We start from the raw sequence: 12,091 nt of genomic DNA, 5'->3' as shown, positions 1-12,091 counted from the left end.
AACAAAATGTCCCCTGGCACAGGGTCTCCTAGTGTGTGCCAGCAGCCTGCTGCAACCTCCTGCCCCAAGTGAACCATGTGGGATGAAACTATGCTGACCGTAGGGTGAAAAATTGCTCAGTATGTCTGAGGAGGCTCAAAGACAAAGCGGGGAGTGTTGCATGATCAGGCTCCGGGCCGTGCTTTCGAAGGGAGCCATGTTGCTTTGGGCTGAAATGCTGAAATGGGCGCTGATGGGAAGATGCTGAAAAATCCCCATGACAGAGAAAAGGAGGTGCCTCGCACTGTTCGTGTCTTCTTGAGCTGCGGTGTGACCAGGTTATTACAACCGGGGCAGTAGGAAACAATCTGATAGAAGCAGGTGACTGACGGCTTTCCCCTGCACTGGAGGTCTGGTATCACACAATTCCTTCTGCATCTTGATCAAATTCCTCCCTTGAATGCCCCAGAAGCTTCCTAATTTACAGTATGCACCAGAAGGCTCAGGGGAGGAAGGTGCCGTCTCAGTTGACTAGCAGAGTAAGGAGCAAAGCAACCTTCATAACCTCAGGCCAGAGACATGGTACAGGTACAGAGACAGATGCAGGTATGGTATAGGGCAGGATGGGATGAACACAGGTGCCCTCAGCTCATGACAGTGGCAGCTCTGTCCTTTCAACAAGCCAGGCAGAGGCTCACCTGTATTATGTCCAGCCATGCTTTCACATCTAGGTGCACAAAGAACCTTGGTGCAAACGTTAAGTAAAAGCAAGTAGTTTGTGAAGTCACCTGCACAGCTACTCCAAAGGCACCAGATCCCTGAAAGTCTGTGATTCCTGCACATGGATCTAATATTGTTTTTTCTGCAAAAGAACACCAGAACATTTAATTCACTATCCTGAAGCTCCATAAGCTTATTTATCAGGTTTTCCTTGCAAAGACTCAGTTTTCCCTTTAACCTGCCTTCCTTCTGCATCTATCTCAGAGAGAGATGACTTTCTCAGGTTAGGGTCCTGTTCTTCAGTAAAATGTTACCCCAGGGGGTACTTGCAGCATGTGATTCAGGTGGACACAAAAAACAAAACCTGTGCTAAAATCTCAGGCTTCAAACAAGGCTGTACTCTGTGAATGGAGGGAGTTTACCTCAATAAACTTCAGAACTGCAAATAATGACGAGAAACATACTGTTTCCATTAGACTAATCACAACTACAGCAGTAGTTGTGTTACCTGAATGAATCGCTCACTGTGAGCTGCTTTGTGGCTTCCCGTAATAGTTAATATTTCCTGAATTGAAGTTGTCAGACTAGGGTGAATATTTGTATTATGCTAGTATCTAAAGACCCTGGCATGGGCCTGTATCTCTTTGCACCACCTAAGCCTTCAGAGTAAGCATGGGAATCAGCACAGGAAGAATCCTTCCATTCAAAACTGTATGTCACTTCCTTGGTGGCTCCTTTCCTTCCCGAGCCTGGTACCTTTCCAAAAAAGTAGAATGGCTGCTGCCACACAATATATTTTGGGTAATCAATCTGTGTCTCCATTGTGCAGATCGTATCAGTGTGGTAATATATGAACCTCGGATATAAATTGCAATAACATGATTTATGTAGTAGTTGGAAGAAAAATTAAGTTACAAGTTGGTAATGCTTATGGGACTGTTTACTTTCTTCCACAGAGCAGAACAAGATTGGAGGGATCAGGAATAGCTCTTTAGCTTTCTGACACAGCTGGATAAACCCAGCTTTACCTGAGTAGCATTGCCGTTAGCACTAGGTTTCTCATCCATGCATTTTTGTTCCCAACAGTGGGACAGTAGATGAGTTGGATCCTATTATTAATTTGTCTCAAAGTACCACACAAAATTAATAAGCATAGAGAAAGAGTCATTTCAGATCTTAAGAGAATTAAAGAATGTCAGAGACAACGTGGACTTAAATATATAAAGGGAATTAAGCTGCATTCAGGGATTTCTATAATAAAGATAATGGAATATTTAAGTGCAAGAGGGTCAATAAACTTTTGTTTTCATCTTATCTGCTCTGTAGAAACTGCTCTACTGATGGATATAGTTACAACACATTAGTATCCCATCACGTTTACAGTATGACTTGGGTAACATTGATAGCAACAACCACATTCCCAGACTGCGCCCCTCTGAGGTCTGTAATTCAAATGCAGATTGGGATTTCAGTTTATATGCAGTTTAGGATTGGTAAAACTAAGTGATGCTTATGCTGAAGTTGTACTGAGTGGCTAGTTGGTCTTCTAAATCATTCCTCATGGGATCACATTAAAATCAATTGTGTCATGTATGGCTTACTTAGCTGAGCTGAGTTCTTTGGGTGATCTTCACCAGTCTTTCTTCTGCCATGTATCTTTCCAGAAAGGCCAAGTTTAATCTCGTCTTCCTTAAACTATGGCAAGATGCATGCTCCTCTTGGCTTATACCAGAACTGACAGTGGGAAGTAACTACTAATGAGCAGCCTTTTCTGAAAATGATGGTAATCAAATGCATTGCTTGCTTGCTAGGGGCTTTTTAATTAGCAAAAAACTTAATCAGGTGTTTTGTTTTGTTTTTCCAGAGTAGCCCTCTGTAATCTACAGGACATAGCAGTCAGCCTGGGCAGTGACCTGTTCAAATTTAAGCTTTGGGAATCTCCCAGGCTTTGGGAATTTCCCAGATGCCTCCCAGATAGCAGGAAGTTTGTGACGTATGAGAAAAACATCTCGACATGGCTCCTAAAGAGATTGGCTGGAAAGGAAACTCTTCTTCATCATAGACGCTCTTGGCAGATTTTTTACAGGTAAAGCTGGTTATATGCAATACTAAATATGACATTCTAAACAAGACACCTAAGAGGTCCTAAGAGGCTATTGACCTGAACATGTACTGTCATTCCTAATTCAAAGGTTTCCTGGTTAAAGTCATGCGCAGAAGACACTGTTTCCAACAGTTATCCTCACAGGTACCTCTACTCTTCCCCTAAGAGCTTTGCAAGGGGAGTGCTACAAGTGTCTTCCCAGCTTGCAGATGTTGGCTTTAGTGATACTTACTGAATCAAGCAATGACAGACTGGAGGATGTCTGTGGGTTATTTCATGCCGTCTTTGCTGAAGTGTGTTCAGTTCTTAGGTGATATTTTGGGAGTGTCCATTTTAAAATGTCAGCATGACATTGAGTTCATAAGAGTTTCCAGGATGGGACAGAGGATTGTCTCTGTCACTCACAGGGGTTATGCCCACTCCATACATGATGCAACAGCCAAGGGTCTTGCAGATAAAGGAGGCTGATTTCACCCAAGGGATTTTTCCCAAAGCAGGAAGTTAACAAAGACATCTCCTACAACACCGAAGTCTGCGTGGCTGGAAGAACATGTTAAGTGCTCTTTGTTACACTAGTTAGAAAACGATGTAAACTGTGCCCAGGACAACCAAAGCCAGCACAGGCTGCTGAAACTTGTGTTATGGCTGGAGTAGTCTGACTGGCTTCATAACTCATTTTTGCATCATAGCCGCTGTTGAGTGCTAGAGAATGAATAACTTCTCTCTTTGACTCTGTTGACATATGTCTCCTGTATGCTAGTCAGTCCTCCCCCAAATCCAAGCACCTACTCCACTAATGTTTTTTGAGCAAAAATATTTCATTTATAGCTGCCAGAAACATAGGTTGTAATTTTTTTGAATGTGTGTGATTACAGTTTTTAAAGGTGAATTTGCACTAGCTTTATTTAGCTTGGCTAGCAAGAGTGAATTCGTGCTTTTTAGCGCAGACTACACAAAGTCGGCTTGCTTACTCACATGATTACTTTGGTGTCTAAATTCAATAGCACAATAGAACAATTATTTCCGTATAACATTTCCTTTATTTCCACATATTTCTGTATGTTCAAGTGGGAAGGAAGAGCTGCTGAATTCATACTTACAGTGAATTAACAGAATACAATGCATACGTATATATAGCACTGAAAGAGAATGATCTTCATACATTAAATCTGAGAGATTTACAGTCATTGTGCAGGACACATCCACAAAACCAGACCAATTGCAACATTTGGAGTCACTGGAGAGCTGGATAGAGGAAGGGGGAAAGTCAGCAATGTGTATTATTCATCGTTTGTCATTTGCAGTTGAGAAAATGGAATGCCCTCTGACACATCTGAAGAAGTTCATGATTTATTGGAAGTAGTGAAAGAAGTATAAAGCCAAATAGTAATATAAACCTCTGGGGATGTCCCTCTACAGTCTTTTATGCAGCATTAGAGCCACTGTAAATAGTTGGACTAAGACAAAAATCCTGGCAAATATTTGGCATGATATGCTTGAGATATGAAACCATTCTTTGAATTCAAGAGATTTTAGTCTTGTCCAGCATCATAATACTAAACCTGCTACCTTTATTTAAAAATGAGTCAAACTCTCTTTCACCCTACAGTCATCCTCTTTTTACTGGAGGTGCCCTGGATGATGAATTCCATTAGCTACAGCACCTCAGCTTGGTGGACCTCTTGTCACAGCAGGAGAGCCCTATTAATTCATAGTAATCACAGTGGGCATTGCATGAGGTTTGCTTTTGACCTGAGAGAATATTGCCATCACTCACTTTCAGTAGCCAATACAGACAGAACCATTTCATAGAAAGCGGCCAGATGGAACAAAATACTTGATGGCTTAAAACCCCAGTTATTGCATATATGCAGCAATCATTATGGAAATGCAGTGAGTCAATCTGAGTAACTGTTTTCCAAATATTACCTATAAACTTTATTTCTGCATGCAAGCCTAAATGAGCAGCAGCGTAACTTCCTAAACTGGAAATCTGTAAATACTCCTGAGAGGCAGTAACAGTTTAACAAATGAAATGTATGCAGCCATTCGTGCCTGGACTGGATCCTACACAACCCAACATTTGTAGTATGAACACTCACTGTTTTCTTCCTCCTGATGCATTGCAGGTTACTTGCTTTGCTTTGTAGACCAGGAATTCCAGGTATTAGAGCATGGATAGAAACAGGTGGAAGAGGGTATAGAGAAAACTAAACCAAGAATTCACCTGTCATGGCTCTAAGCAACAGAAAGCACATGCTTTCAAAGTATGCTTGCTATGGTCTTTTAAATAGCACTCAAACCACTGTAAACATTTGGGCTCAGACAAAAATAAGTGGTGCTGAAGAGGTAGTTTGTGGCTTTATGTCATGTAACAACTCCAAAATTCAACTAAATTCTCGTGTTTTGTCTTTGGACAGTGCTTTAACTCTAAATTATTAGAAATGTAAATTGTCTTGAAAATAATCAGCAATACACACACAAAAGGCAGCAGATCAGGCTCTATGCACGGTAAGCAGGGAAAAAACTAAAGCTGATAAGTTACCAGTGCAAGTGCAAGTCAGTTCAATGATTTGAACATCAAGAAAGTGCACATAGCAAATATACAGAATCATGCTGTAAGTGACAGCCTAAGGCTGGAGAATAAGAACCACATGTCAGTGTCAAGTAGATGCGTGCAGCTATAAAATGGTTGTGTCAAACAGACCAGGGCTAAACTCAGCTTTTGTGAGTTGAAGTGGCATCCGTTTGCAGTTTAAGCACAAAGTTCCCTTGTTTTTTAAATGTCTCATTTTCGTATGTACAAGAACATATAATCAGTAATATTAGACCTTACCATCACACCCCTGTCATTTCTGGTTTTTTCCTATACCAGATAACCAGCAGCCAGCTTCAAGAATGTCAGTGAACACTTCAGCCTGCTTTAAACAAAGCAGTCACAAATCCCTACATAGGACAAGGCACTGAGTTCACGCTCTGGCAGTTTGGCCTTAGAAATCATCAACCATTTAAGCAGAGTTCAAATACAGCTTGGCAATGCTGCTTGTAGCCTGGAGTAGGCACAGCTGAAGATCAGGAATGCCTACTGAGTTTTTCATAAGCATGCTGCAGGGCAGACACATCTGTGTTTTGCAATGTGTGCAGCTGACTAGCCCAAACAGTTGCTCTAATTTTCCTCTTGTGTCCATTGCCATTGAAGTCTCTGGCACCCTTCACAAGTACCTCAGCACCTACTGACACCTCTTTCCTGTCAGAAGAGTATAATGATTTGGCCTGTCTTGTCTGTTCTCATTTGTGTCTTTGATTTTTTTCTCTCCCCAAAATGATATGTACTTGTCGTGCAGTGTGATGACTTCCCAGCTGCATGTCCCCTTTAGACAAACTCTTACATGATCCATGTGAAGCTACATTGTCCATCATATTCTCAGTCTCTCAACAGTGAAGGTATCTTTCATTACGTGTTGCTGTCAGCAGGCTGGCCCTTAGCCTTCCTGCTAAAGGAGTTAATGTTTCTGAATCAGTCCAAGCTTCCTCTTTCTTGCCCAGCTGCTTTTTCTACTGATGAGCTGGAGTTAGCAATTGTGATGCAGTTGCCTGCAGCTTCCACTACCCCAGTGCCTTACAGGGCTGTACGCCACATACATAGCCTTTCAGTGCATGTACGCTAAAGATTTCGTAGGACAGAAAAGCACCAGAAGGGTTCTGCAGAGACTAAGTGAATACATAGATGGAACTGTAAAAGCAAGATTGAAAGCACTGGTTTAATCTCATTGAAATAAACATTTACAGCTTTTCTGACCTTTTCCCGTAGATCATGTCAAGCCCTTCATCAAGTTCAGTGTGATTTAAAATTTAGAACAACACTTCCTTTAGGCTGTTACATTAAAGTCCAGATGCAAGTGAATGTTCAGGCTCAATCTGAAATTTTCCACCAACTTCCAAACTCATAACCTGCAGGCAATTGCAAGAAGGTTGGCTGCACATGCCTATTCATTGATCCCAAACAGAAATTCTTTGTATGCAATAGCAGAAGGATGATGTAGGTTCCCCCTTACTGCTTTGAAATAAAGATAATTTACTAACATGGCAATTTTTTGAGAACCTGCTTTTGGCACATTTTATTCTGATCTTTAGTTTGCAGGCTATTTTCTTATTTACTCTTCTGATATATAGTCAACACCTCAGATAAAGAAATGTTTCTTATTACCTAAAATTTATACTTCTTCTGCAAAATCAAATATTCCACAGCTGTTCTTCACTTAAGGCCATAGATCTGTATCATGCTGACATGCGCAGAATCTCTTCACAAAGGTGATGCAAATAAGACTTTGGGAAACCAGCTTTGACTTTGGTCAAGGAGGTAGGACAGAATTTAGGAATATGTTTTGGAGGAACAGCTCATATTGCTGCAGGCTCAGGGACAGGAATGAACATGTTTCAGCCACCTACCTGCGCTCCTTCTGGTTTGTGCTAGCAGGAACGGAGTCTCCATCAGCCTGAACTGCAATTGCCCAGCCTGACTAGCAGCACTCTTTGGCATTACTGTGTTACTATTCATTTGTAGCCCCAGCTTCGACCTCATCCTCTGGTTTTGCCCTGTAATTTTCTTGAGGTCCTACACGAGGGTAGACCCTTACCGCAGGCCCAGAAGGTACTTCTTGCCTAGTCAGGAAGTGGCCTTTTCCCACTGTGTTTTGCTGCTAAAGCAGCTTTTGAGGACTTTTGATAGAAACACTTTTTCTCTAGATTGATGCAGCTATTCCACTTCCTGATGAAATTTTGTTCAAGTACTCACATTTCTAACACCCCAGTGATTTAATTCTTGTGTTTACAGTGTCATTTATGGTCTAGACAGCCACGGCGCACATTCCCTAGCCAGCCTCAGGCCTGTCTCTGGCACCTTGGTTGTTTTGGCTAAGCCTGTGAACCCTCCTGCTGCTCTTAGCTCATATCCAGGGGTGAGACAAGCACCATGAACTCATTCCTTGCTTGTATGTATGCCATTAAAAGGAATGTAATAATGTAGTGTGTTCATTATTGTTCATCATTTGCTATAACAGGTTTAGCTTTATTACTTTTTAGCCTATCTTTTTATTAGATATCAAAACACATATGGTTGAGCATCTTCCTTTAAAAGGGGAGAAATACGGGTGCTTGAGACAGCAAGGCAGGAAAAGAGTGCATGAATTCTTCAAACGGCTATGCTGCTTAGGGATAACAACTCAGCCCCAAATCTGTGATCTGAGCCCCATGGTTACCAGAAAATCACACTGTTTCACTCTGCTGCTTCCTTTCACACATCCTGTGTTTCTTCAGACTTCCCCATTCTCTCTTCTCTTTCCATCTCCTCATCCCCATCCAGCATTGCACACATATTATATTATAGCTAGGTTGCAAACTGTGCTGTGATTTCTCTCCTTGCCCATGGTCAGAAGTTTTTGTGGGAGCTGGGCTTTTTTACTGAATATCATACCTGAGCTATAAAGCTATGTAACAACATAGGAAACTTTCCAAAACCAGGCACATTTTTAAACCCTTTGCATTTCATAAGAGAATGAATCATAGAAAGAGTAATTTTCTTCTCATGTTGAAATAGGAACTGCATTAAAATCAGGAAGTAAAATGTTTTGTAAGGCAACTTTGTTTGCTTCATGTTAAGATAGCCACCCTAAGCTTTCACAACTCACCCTCTGCCTTTTTTTTCTAATTTTGAGAAAAAAATACACAGTTCTCCTCCTCCCCACCCAAAAAATAAAATGAAACATGTTGTTTTGGGGGTCATATTAAGCATTTTAATTCACTGTGAATTCTCCTTTTCAAAAAAGCAGATAATCTACTTTAAGTTGACTCATAACAAAAACCATGTTCTTGGTGTCACTGACAAACCGAATGAATCCATTATGTACAAAGCTTGTGAGAAAGACCTGCTTTGAGCTCAGGACTGGAAAATGAACTTGATGTTGCATTTGACTTTGCCGATTCTCAGAAAGGGAGGATGCTTTAGTCAGCTGTAAACTGGAGACGTCCTCAAGTGCCAAGCCACGTCTGATAGGGTCACAAAGTGTGAGGAGGTAGCCTTAAGCACAAACCTGGTATGGACACTACTGGAATGCCCTTTTACACCTCTGTCCATAAGGTCTGCCACAGCAACCTCCTCTTTGTCCGCCTGAGTGCAGGGGAGCTGTGAGTGTGGTGCTCTTCCCTGGAGGTGATGATCATTACCTCAGCAATGCTCCCAGCCCCATGAATTCTCAGAGCAAATGACCCAAGGTAGTCTGTCTAACCAAGTCTGCCATTCGTCAGAGTTGTGTTCAGTTATTAGGCTGGAGCCTGCTGCTTTGCTTTCCAGGTTTTATTAATTTCAGTGCGTATTCCTGTGCTTCTCAATAGCTGGTGTTTTTTGTGCTACAGATGAAAAATAGGCACATACAAGAAGCTGTCTTCAAATGCAAGCCTTGAGGGGCCTGAACATTAGTGTGCGCTTCTATTGTGCCACCAAGAAATTCGAAAGCATCTGCACCTGTTTTTACATGGGCTGTGTTCAAGGACTTTCCTAGGTGATGTGAAGCAAAGTAGACGTGCCACTGCTCAAGCAGCTACTTGGCACTGATGTCTCCGGCTGAGCAGGAGAGAATCTAGGCCACCTAATTGCCTTGATGGACACTTGCATCTTCATGCTGACGCACAAGACATTTCACTGTCAGTAAAGCAGGAGGAACATGCTTAAGCTAATATAGCTGAGGAGGGTGGGAGGTTGCTGGGTGGGATTCCTGTACCTGAAGGAGACCTGGGCTGTGTGTTGTCAAAAAAAGCTTGAAATGCATTGCAACATCACTGTGGCTTGACTAGATGAAGTTGTGATTGTCCCAGCATTCCCATGCCCTGCAGAAGAGATTTCTTCTCCTGTCCCCATGGCAGGATGAACAGTGCCTGGGGATGCTTCTTTTGCCCTTTTCTCCTTGGTTATACTGGAGCACTAGTCTGGGCTGGGTCCCCATCCATGCTCATGTCCCTGGGGCGGCTGCTGCCTCCCCCAGCTCCTGGCTCAGTGGCACCCATGGAGAAGGGGGTCGGTTATTACCACACTCATGTTACACAGTGCTTTTAGGGTCTGTACCAATATTCGCTAACCCTCATAGCACCTGAATGATGTTGTTAAGTGTGAATTTAACTGAGGAAACACAACTTATTCTCCTAGCTCTTGGGAGATAAAGGGGGATTGAGTCCTGGGAGGGTAACATGGTCAGAGAGTGACTCCTCCCATCATCTTTAAGGAGGAAATGAGACAAATTGAGCCTTTCCCTTCATGAGACTTCCTTTTCTTCTAAAGGACAATAGAAGAGAAACACAAAGTGCAGAAGGAAGGATGTAAACCAAGAGGAAGCAGGAAAAAAGGATGGAGTAAGACAGAGAGGCAGAAAGAAGGACTAACTGCCACAAAGCAGATGTGACTGTGGAAACAAACCCATCAAATGACAGAGGGAGATACATTGAGACATCTCTGCGGATGCAGATTTGCTGCAAGAGCTGTTCACTCTGTAGTTCCACTCTTCTGACAGCATCTTCTGCTGCACAGTGTTGTCCTCATGTTCAATGTTTCTTGTTCAATGGACACCACAGGTGAAGGCAGGCAATGGCAAATGTGTATGAGTTCAGTTATTCAAGACACAAAAATCTTGCACCATGTTGTACCTTACAGTTCAAATGAGTGAAGCACTAGGTGAAAAATGAAAGCAGTCTCTTTCTTTCTTTCTGTTCCTGTCTTTTACAATTGGATGTTTTGGGTAACAAAGAACAGGATGTAGTGCGGAAACCACCATAACTTTTTGAGGTTAAATCCCTGGCACCTACAAAATCAATAACATTTATTAGAAATACAGGGTCTTGCGCAGGGCTTGTTTTTTGACCCATTTCACTGGTTTGTTCCTTTTATATTAAAAGTGTATCCATCAAATATTTTTTATATTCCTTCCTCCCTGTAAAGCTTCTTACTTTCACAGCTTCTCCCTGGTCTTTCTTCACCTCTGGCACTTTTGTTTCTATGGCAGCTCTCCTTTTGAATAGGTATCTGTTAAAAAGTTAACCTTACTCTTTCATTGAAACATGAAGGACCATCTCATGCCTTTCCTTGGGTCTGGATTCAGAGGTCCTCCCCTGTCTCCTACCCTCCCCCTGTGCCTTTGACGCGCTCAGGGCCATGGCCTGCAGATAGCTGGAGGGAAGCAATGTGTCTGCCAAAGGCCCTGCACTGTACTGCACCTCCATTCTGTCAGTGAGAATAATTTCCAGGGTTAGTGGGAAAGAAATAACTCAAAATAGGAAGAAGGGCCCAGATTCAGTGCATCTACTCAGGACTTCCCATGTGTACCCTGCACTGTCTAAAAATCCAAGTGTCCAACACAAACAGGGTGCTTCAGAGATCAAAACAGGACCTATGTAATTAATGGGAAGGGTAACACAGCTCCAAAGGGTCATCCCCACATTCTCCAAACTGGCTAGGCAGCAATCCAGAGCCAGTCAACAGGAGACACGGAGCCAGAAGTTCTCCTCCATTCCTGCTCCTCCTTGGTGCTTGAATCAGATCTGTACCCTGGGTGGTCTTCATCCCCTCAGAATGCAGAGTATAGTGACCACTTTGGTGCTGGGTGCGCAGGCCTTACTGCTTGGAAGATGTTTTTCAGAGCCAGTGCTGCCTCTGCCATTGCCCTTGTTGTGGTTCAAAGGGTTTCTCCAGAAAAGGGACTTAGGTCAGGGCTACCTTCTCCCATCATCCAGGTTATGAGGTTACAAAATCAGATTTTCTTGAGGTTTTGGATTTTTTGTTGTTTTGTGTTTTTGGTTTTGTTTTTTGTTTTGTTTTGGTTTGGGTTTTTTTGTGGGGGAGGGATATTGTTTGGGTTTTTTTTGGTGGGGGTATAGGGTAGAAGGGTAGTGGTGGTGGTGTGCCAACCATGTCACCCCCAAATCCTCCTTTCAGGAAACTCCTTATTACTTGTGAAAGGGAAACTTTCAAAATGAAGGGTGAGGGGTGTCCCTACAGAGCACTCAGCTGGGAAAGGATGACCCTGGAGGAGCTGCAGGGACCTTGACTGCATGCCTTCAGGCTGAGAAGAAAGCTGAACACAGATTTCCCATTTACTAGGTAAGTATTCTGCCCACTAGGCTAAGAGCTGACTTTATTCATTCACAATTGCAGTTTTGTTTAACATTTTTTTTTGACTGCACACATGACCACACAAAATATATTCTCTTCGGAATGTGCAAAGGAATTGGAAATATTATAGGTAT

General features: G+C 42.5%; 1 long non-coding RNA gene across 1 annotated transcript; it reads left to right on the top strand.

Moving 5' to 3' along the window:
• The first annotated feature begins 2,361 nt into the window (after positions 1–2,361).
• On the top strand, positions 2,362–10,757 carry LOC115600607. The gene is made up of 3 exons (XR_003989073.1): positions 2,362–2,482; positions 2,564–2,785; positions 10,134–10,757. It is a non-coding gene; the product is annotated as an uncharacterized LOC115600607 (long non-coding RNA).
• The last annotated feature ends 1,334 nt before the right edge of the window (positions 10,758–12,091 follow it).

The sequence above is a fragment of the Strigops habroptila genome, chromosome Z (genome assembly GCF_004027225.2).
Source record: "Strigops habroptila isolate Jane chromosome Z, bStrHab1.2.pri, whole genome shotgun sequence".
NCBI classification, from domain to species: domain Eukaryota; kingdom Metazoa; phylum Chordata; class Aves; order Psittaciformes; family Psittacidae; genus Strigops; species Strigops habroptila.
Note: the sequence above shows the minus strand (reverse complement) of the source record. Positions and strands in the feature narration are given on the sequence as shown.